Genomic DNA, 7,811 nt, shown 5'->3' with positions numbered 1-7,811 from the left:
AGTGTTAAATAATTGGTAACCTTGACGTGGACTATGCATTCTAACGCCTTGGACAGTGCTGGTGTCAGTAATGTAGGACGGATACTTTCCATGCTGGCGAATGCCTCGGCACGTTTGTCACCTCAACGTCTGCTTGCGTGGCACTCCTTTGTTTACGGCGGAAGCTGTCAACAGACAGGTGCGCGCGGTGTGATCGGATCGCGCCAACACGTGGCTCGGCCACCTCACGCTCCGCATTGCTCCATGGGGCTGCGTGCCGGTGCAGATTCGGAAGCGTCAGCACGTGGCCGGCGCTTTGGCGCGTCTGTCGTGCGCATGCGCCGGGCGAACAAAAGAGAAGGGGAGGGCGGCGCGAAGCCAGTCCGACAGCGGCTTTCAGCGCGCGCACTCATACACGCAACGCAGCCACGGGCCCGCGATTTTCCACGCAAGGTAAGCCATCACCTCTGCTACTCCCTCTCTAGGAACGGTACTCCACGATTCTAACAAATTTTTTCCTGTTCTGTGTGCAAAAATGGTGTTAATTTTCAGCTTCTGTGCCACAGGAAGAAAATCTTACGATTCAGCGTAACGAACGCATTAACATCGAGCCAAAACGATTCGGATGGGGAAGAAATCGACTGTGGCCTCGTTATCCCCAAGGTCTTCGCAGAAGTAGAAAAGGTTATGTCGGTGCCATATAAAACTAAGCATGGCACAGGAAGGAAATCTTATGATTTAGCATAACGAACGCATTAAGATCGAGCCAAAACGAAGAAGACCTCGCTCCGAATATCAGTAACTACCGTTTCGAGATTCATAACCGCAGTTTGGAAGACGATCTCACGTTCATTCAGTGGACATTCGTGGAAGTGCCAACGTTAGTGTCAACAGTTAGTGATTATGAACCGTCTCTAGTCGCAACAACGTTTACATTTTTTTACGATTTCCAATCAATTTCATAATTAAAACTTTTCAGTCAAGGACCCAACATCACCAATTCCTCGTCTTCAATGAAGACTGCCTTTAACCGTCGTGAACAAAGCTGAACACGAACCACGTCAACCGTCGTGGAGACTTGAAATTCATTCGTCTCAATGTTCTCCGGAAGCCCGCAAGTGTTTCTTTACTGATTTATATAATAAATATACTTTTATACTTAGCACGAGATGTTTCAGGAGTTAATTCGTCGTCTGAAACGCAAATATTTATGTTGGTATTGTACGTGATTTGTACACAGTCAAAGAGGCGCACATCTTAAAACCACAGTGCGAGAAGGTAATCAGAGCAGCACACACGCAGGCATCACATATAATATCAATGTAAGTAGCTGAACCTGAAATTGGGAATTAAATCCTGAAAACGCGTCGTTCCGTGAATGAAAAAACTTAACTGGTGCAGTGTATTATTACATGGCACAGAAAATAAGCGTTTCCTAGGGCGTCGTATGGCATCAGAACCTTAATTTAACATTTACTGCGTTATTCATTAATAATCAACAGTTTTTATAGCCTCTCTATAATGCTTGCTTTGCGTCTAAGAAACGTTTCGCAGCGTAGAATATTACGGAATTATTCATTCGCTTTAATACTACAAAACTGAAAATAAACAGTTTTTCTTTCTTTTTTCTGTGCAATCACTATAAGCCGTTTGTTCAGAAAGGCAGCATTTTCTGAACTATTTTTCTCAGTTTGACATCTTGAGTACATTATACGAGGCTGTGTGATTGTCTTCTAGGATATAACAAAAAATGTATGCTACTATCGTCATCTACAGGCGTAATCTGCAAATCCTGTGAAGTACATGACGGAGGGCACTTGCTATAACACCAGTTATTAGGGCTTTTACCCGTTCCATTCATAATATTTGGGGTGCGGAAAGGATGGATGCTTAAACACCTCCGCGCGCGCTGTACTTGATCTAGAATTCTCGAACCCTATAGAAGCGATTCGTAGGGGAGTGTAGTTATTTCGAGATCCATCACTTAAAGCTGGTCCTTGAAACTTACGAAGTAATCTTCCACGGGATAGTTACGTCAAGCTTCAAGCGTTTGCCTGTCCATGTTTATCGGCATCTCCGTGACGTTTTTCCCGTGGGTCAAACAAATCTGTGATCAACTGTGTTGCCCTTATCTGTATAATTTACGTTCAATAAGTATGCTCTGTTAGTTCTATATTGTACGGGTCCTATACCTCTTGAGCATTATTCTAGGATCGGTCACAACGAGCCGCTTGAAGCAATTTCCTTTGTAAACCATTCTACTGTTTTACCTACGGCTGAGGCTATGTTATCGTTCTGTTTAATATCCGTAAAAACTGTCACACTCGGGTATTTGTAAGAGATGACCGATTTCAATTGTGACTTATTGATATAGTCATAGGATACTATGTTTTTTCGTTTTGTGAAGTCCAAAATTTTACATTTCTGAACATTTAAAGCAAGTTGGCTATCTTTGTAGCATCGTTTTGTTCGTTCATTAATCTTAAAGTTGGTCTGATGCAGTTTTCTAGGCATAAGTTTCCCTAACCATCCTCTTCAATTCGGCAAAACTGCTGAATCCCTCACCATCAACGGTCTGCCTAATATCTAGGCCTCGTCTTCTGATTCTTTCCTTCCAATATCCCTTCAAGAACTGGTTTCAAGAACATCTCATATAATTCTACATGCCCATTCACTGTATCTCTTAGTTTAATTATGCTCTTTGTAAACCATATTTTTCTCATTGGTTCGTTACAGGATGTAGTCATTCCTTACTTCATCGGTCTACCTGATCTTTAACAGTCCCTGTACAGCCACATTACTATGGTTTCTAGTCGTCTTATGCCCCGTCTTCCACCTTCGTCGATGTTCCGCACTCATACAGATCTGTGCTACGAACATAGCTTTTCATGACTTTTACTGTATCGAAATCCAAATTTCACGCGCAAAGCAATCTTAGACCTGTCTTTTATTTATGAAATAATTTTTACTTCTTCAGTCATTTTTTGCTAATATTTAGTAGCACGACACGTTTTGGCAGCACAGTGCGACCATCACTTGCATCGCATAAAATCTGTGGAAAAACGGTCTAGATCGCGATGGTTACTTTATTTAAAATGACCGGTTTAGTCTTAGGCAACCTTCAGAATAGCACCGTCAGCTGAAGCTGAGGATGTCCAGGACAGACAGTAGACCTCAGTCAGCGGTTTCAGCGACTGTGTTCTACAGACAGTTGACAACCTCAAGTTCAGCTGATGGTGCTGTTCTGAAGATGGCCTAAGACTAGGCCGAAACCAGTCATTTTAAATAAAATAACCAACGCGATCTAGACTGTTTTTTTTTCAGTGGTGATATACAGCTTACAAGATCGCTGACTCGCAAAAATTTTAATGCATTAATGTGAAGTGTGATGAGATTTATTTGCTGGATGGGCAAGTGAGGTTATGTACAGAAATTTAACCCTGTACAGAAAGGATAATTTATTTCTGTGTATACCTGAAGAGGGTTGTATGTTTAGATCATTTCATTGCTGACTTAGCTTGCATTCTGCTGGTAATTTATTTGTCTGGCACACAAAGCACAGTAATAAACACTTCGTCACTTCATACTTTCACATTAAGATGTTTGTATTCCAAAGAATATTAAATGCTAAGATCAGCTTATTTCAGTTGCTATCATAATACAGACAATGAAAACACATTCGTTTTTACAAAAGCATGTCTTGGCACATATTAAATATTATGATTATTTGGTTTATCTTGGTTATGAAAACAATAGTTTTTTTTAGTTTTTAGATGATCATTCGCAGTATTTTGGAATGGGTGGCCAGTGTCCTTAATGTAGGTATAGTAAGCACTTACATGTTTGTTGCATCTTCCTTCGGAAGTATCTCCCAGTTCGGTCTACATGGAGGGCTCTGCATGTACTACACATTATTTTGTAATTGCCTGATTGTGTGTGTTCATCTGTTTATCAGTAAAAAATGACTGAAGCAATGAAAATTAAGTTACAAATTTATGATACAGTCCTTGACCTCAAGCAATTTCAGAAAACATGAATCAATTGTAACTGTCTAATTTTCTTGTTGTGGATTTTGTGTTCGTCTTCTTCTTCTTTTCTAATTTATGTACAAAATTGCACGGCTAGTTATAGTTCCATTCAAGCTCCACTGTAGTGGGCTGGTTTCTATTTACGTAAAAGAAAAGAAAATACAAAAGCGCAGCACTTTGGGCTGTAACATGTGAGGTTCCTTCCAAAATAGCCCGAGCACTCGACAGTCATAAACAGCTGACGCTGGCTGGACCCGTTTTAACGCACCGATCTGATTATAACTTGTTTTATGGCGCTTCAGCCAAACGCAGCAGGGCAAAATAGCCGCTAACAGGCAGATCTCTGCAATCGGCAAATGACAGCCCATTGGAATAATGCTGCCATTTCAGAAATCTATCCGTCTGCTGATGTAGGACTACGAGGCACATAATGAATGCTCCATGATAAAAATGCGTTTGGTAGTTTCTTTTCCTAGCATTATCCCATAAAGTTGATTTCTTTTTTAGACGGTAATACGACTACTAAATACAGATGTTCGATGGTTGAATTATCAAGCTACAAGAAACGATATACATCACTGCAAAATAACTGTGATAAAATATCAGGATTTCGTGATAAGAGCAGTTGAAACAGTGGTAAAGCGGAGCAAGTTATACAAATTTTTAATGAGCTCTGGTGTGAGCCCGTCACAGTAAGAAAGAGAGAGAGAGAGAGACGACAGGTTGAAATTTTAAGTTGTGCATGCGAGGTACAACTACACATGTTCGCGTGCAGACGCTGAAAATACCCGCATGTTATCATTCTGACATTAAATGCAATTGTTGAAGAAATGTACATTTGTAGTTTCTCCTCTGGTAACGTTTCTTACAAACCACGTCTCTTTACTCCTTAAATTGTCTGCTCATTTCATCTTCGCACAAAAATCCGTCTCGGAGACATTGCCTGTGTGTATTATATTTCAAAAGGTTCCCTGTCAGACTCTCGGACATAGTGTTGTGATACAATACATACTTTCATTTCCCAACCTACTACAGTATCAATATGGAAAAAGTATTTTTCTAGTGACAATGTGTTAGTCCAAATTTGGCTAAGACGACGAGAACGGGTTTACTGAATTACGAAAGGTAATTCTTGGAAAACAGGTAATGGTGTGATGTTTAAAAGATTTTATTTCCTTAGCAATACTGGATTTCTGTGCCAGTAAGGGCTTCGTAATCACAAACTCCTTTTTTAAACATAAGAACATTCACTGGTATACTTGGGAAGGCAGGGGAACCAGATCTGTCATTGACTATATAATAACAGATCACGAATTCAGGAAGGCTGTGAGGGACACACTTGTATTCAGGGGATTCTTTGATGACACTGATCATTATTTAATCTGCAGTGAAATTGGGATTTGAGGCCGAAAGTGCAGGAGGTCAGGTCCATTTGTAGGAGGGTAAGAGTGGAGAAACTTCAGGATAAGGAAATCAGGCACAAGTACATAACAGCGATCTTAGAAAGGTACCAGTTAGTTGAATGTAGTCAATTACAGTCATTGGAAAAGGAATGGACAAGGTACAGGGACACAGTACTAGAAGTGGCTAAAGAATGTCTTGGAACAGTAGTGTGTAAAAGTAGGATGAAGCAAACAGCTTGGTGGAATGATACAGTCAAGGAAGCCTGTAAAAGGAAAAAGAAGGCCTATCAAAAATGGCTACAAACCAGAACCCAGGTAGACAGAGAAAGTTATGTTGAAGAAAGAAACAAAGCCAAACAGATAATTACAGCATCCAAGAAGAAATCGTGGGAAGACTTTGGAAACAGGTTGGAGACTATGGGTCAAGCTGCTGGAAAACCATTCTGGAGTGTAATTAGCAGTCTTCGAAAGGGAGGTAAGAAGGGAATGACAAGTATTTTGGACAGGTCAGGAAAACTGCTGGTGAATCCTGTGGATGCCTTGGGTAGATGGAGGGAATATTTTGAAGAGTTGCTCAATGTAGGTGAAAATGCGATCAGTAATGTTTCAGATTTCGAGGTAGAACGGGATAGGGATGATGATGGAAATAGGATCACATTTGAGGAAGTGGAAAAAATGGTCAATAGATTGCAGTGCAATAAAGCGGCTGGGGTGGATGAAATTAAGTCGGAACTGATCAAGTACAGTGGAATGTCAGGTCTTAAATGGCTACACAGGATAATTGAAATGGCCTGGGAGTCGGGACAGGTTCCATCAGACTGGACAAAAGCAGTAATCACACCAACCTTTAAACATGGAAACAGAAAAGATTGTAACAACTATAGAGGTATCTCTTTAATCAGCGTTGTGGGTAAAATCTTCTCAGGTATTGTTGAAAGGAAACTGTGAGTATTAGTTGAGGACCAATTGGATGAAAATCAGTGTGGGTTTAGGCCTCTTAGAGGTTGTCAGGACCAGATCTTTAGCTTATGGCAAATAATGGAGAAGTGTTATGAGTGGAACAGGGAATTGTATCTATGCTTTATAGATCTAGAAAAGGCATATGACCGGGTTCCTAGGAGGAAGTTATTGTCTGTTCTACAAGATTATGGAATAGGAGGCAAACTTTTGCAAGCAATTAAAGGTCTTTACATGGATAGTCAGGCAGCAGTTAGAGTTGACGGTAAATTGAGTTCATGGTTCAGAGTAGTTTCAGGGGTCAGACAAGGCTGCAACCTGTCTCCACTGTCGTTCATATTATTTATGGATCACATGTTGAAAACAATAGACTGGCTGGGTGAGATTAAGATATGTGAACACAAAATAAGCAGTCTTGCATATGCGGATGACTTAGTTGTGATGGCAGATTCGATTGAAAGTTTGCAAAGTAATATTTCAGGGCTAGATCAGAAATGTAAGGACTATGGTGTGAAGATTAGCATCTCCAAAACGAAAGTAATGTCAGTGGTAAAGAAATATAAATGGATTGAGTGCCAAATAGGAGGAACAAAGTTAGAACAGGTGGACAGTTTCAAGTACTTAGGATGCATATTCTCACAGGATGGCAACATAGTGAAAGAACTGGAAGCGAGGTGTAGCAAAGCTAATGCAGTGAGTGCTCAGCTACGATCTACTCACTTCTGCAAGAAGGAAGTCAGTACCAAGACTAAGTTATCTGTGCACCGTTCAATCTTTCGACCAACTTTGTTGTATGGGAGCGAAAGCTGGGTGGATTCAGGTTACCTTATCAACAAGATTGAGGTTGCGGATATGAAAGTAGCTAGGATGATTGCAGGTACTAGTAGATGGGAACAATGGCAGGAGGGTGTCCACAATGAGGAAATCAAAGAAAAACTGGGAAAACAAACTGTATAGATGTAGCAGTCAGGGCGAACAGGCTTAGATGGTGGGGTCATGTTACACGCATGGGAGAAGCAAGGTTACCCAAGAGACTCATGGATTCAGCAGTAGAGGGTAGGAGGAGTCGGGGCAGACCGAGGAGAAGGTACCTGGATTCGATTAAGAATGATTTTGAAGTAATAGGTTTAACATCAGAAGAGACACCAACGTTAGCACTGAATAGGGGATCATGGAGGAACTGTATAAGGGGGGCTGTGCTCCAGACTGAACGCTGAAAGGCATAATCAGTCTTAAATGATGATGATGATGATGATGATGAGCAATACTGGCATAGGTGAATCGTAATGTTCATTATGCGACAAGGTGAAACCTTACCGTCGTCCTGCTAGACCTTCAGTCGAGTAAAGCAGTTTCTTTTATTTTTCCAAAACCAAATTAAGATCACCGTATTTATTATGAGTTGCCGAAAAGAAATTAGCTCAGCATTAAATTAATTTTATTT

The 7,811-nt window shown here is 40.8% G+C and overlaps 1 protein-coding gene across 1 annotated transcript in view; it reads left to right on the top strand.

Annotated features, from left to right (window-relative positions):
* The first annotated feature begins 312 nt into the window (after positions 1-312).
* Positions 313-7,811, top strand: part of LOC126456960 (globin-1) — a 289,698-nt gene continuing 282,199 nt past the window's right edge. Inside the window, exon 1 of the mRNA XM_050092895.1 lies at positions 313-432. The gene's annotated coding sequence lies outside the window, so the exon portion shown is untranslated. The remainder of the gene's footprint in view (positions 433-7,811) is intronic.

This window comes from Schistocerca serialis, chromosome 2, assembly GCF_023864345.2.
Source record: "Schistocerca serialis cubense isolate TAMUIC-IGC-003099 chromosome 2, iqSchSeri2.2, whole genome shotgun sequence".
NCBI lineage: Eukaryota > Metazoa > Arthropoda > Insecta > Orthoptera > Acrididae > Schistocerca > Schistocerca serialis.
The sequence above is the reverse complement of the archived record's forward strand: the minus strand, read 5'-3'. Positions and strand labels throughout refer to the sequence as shown.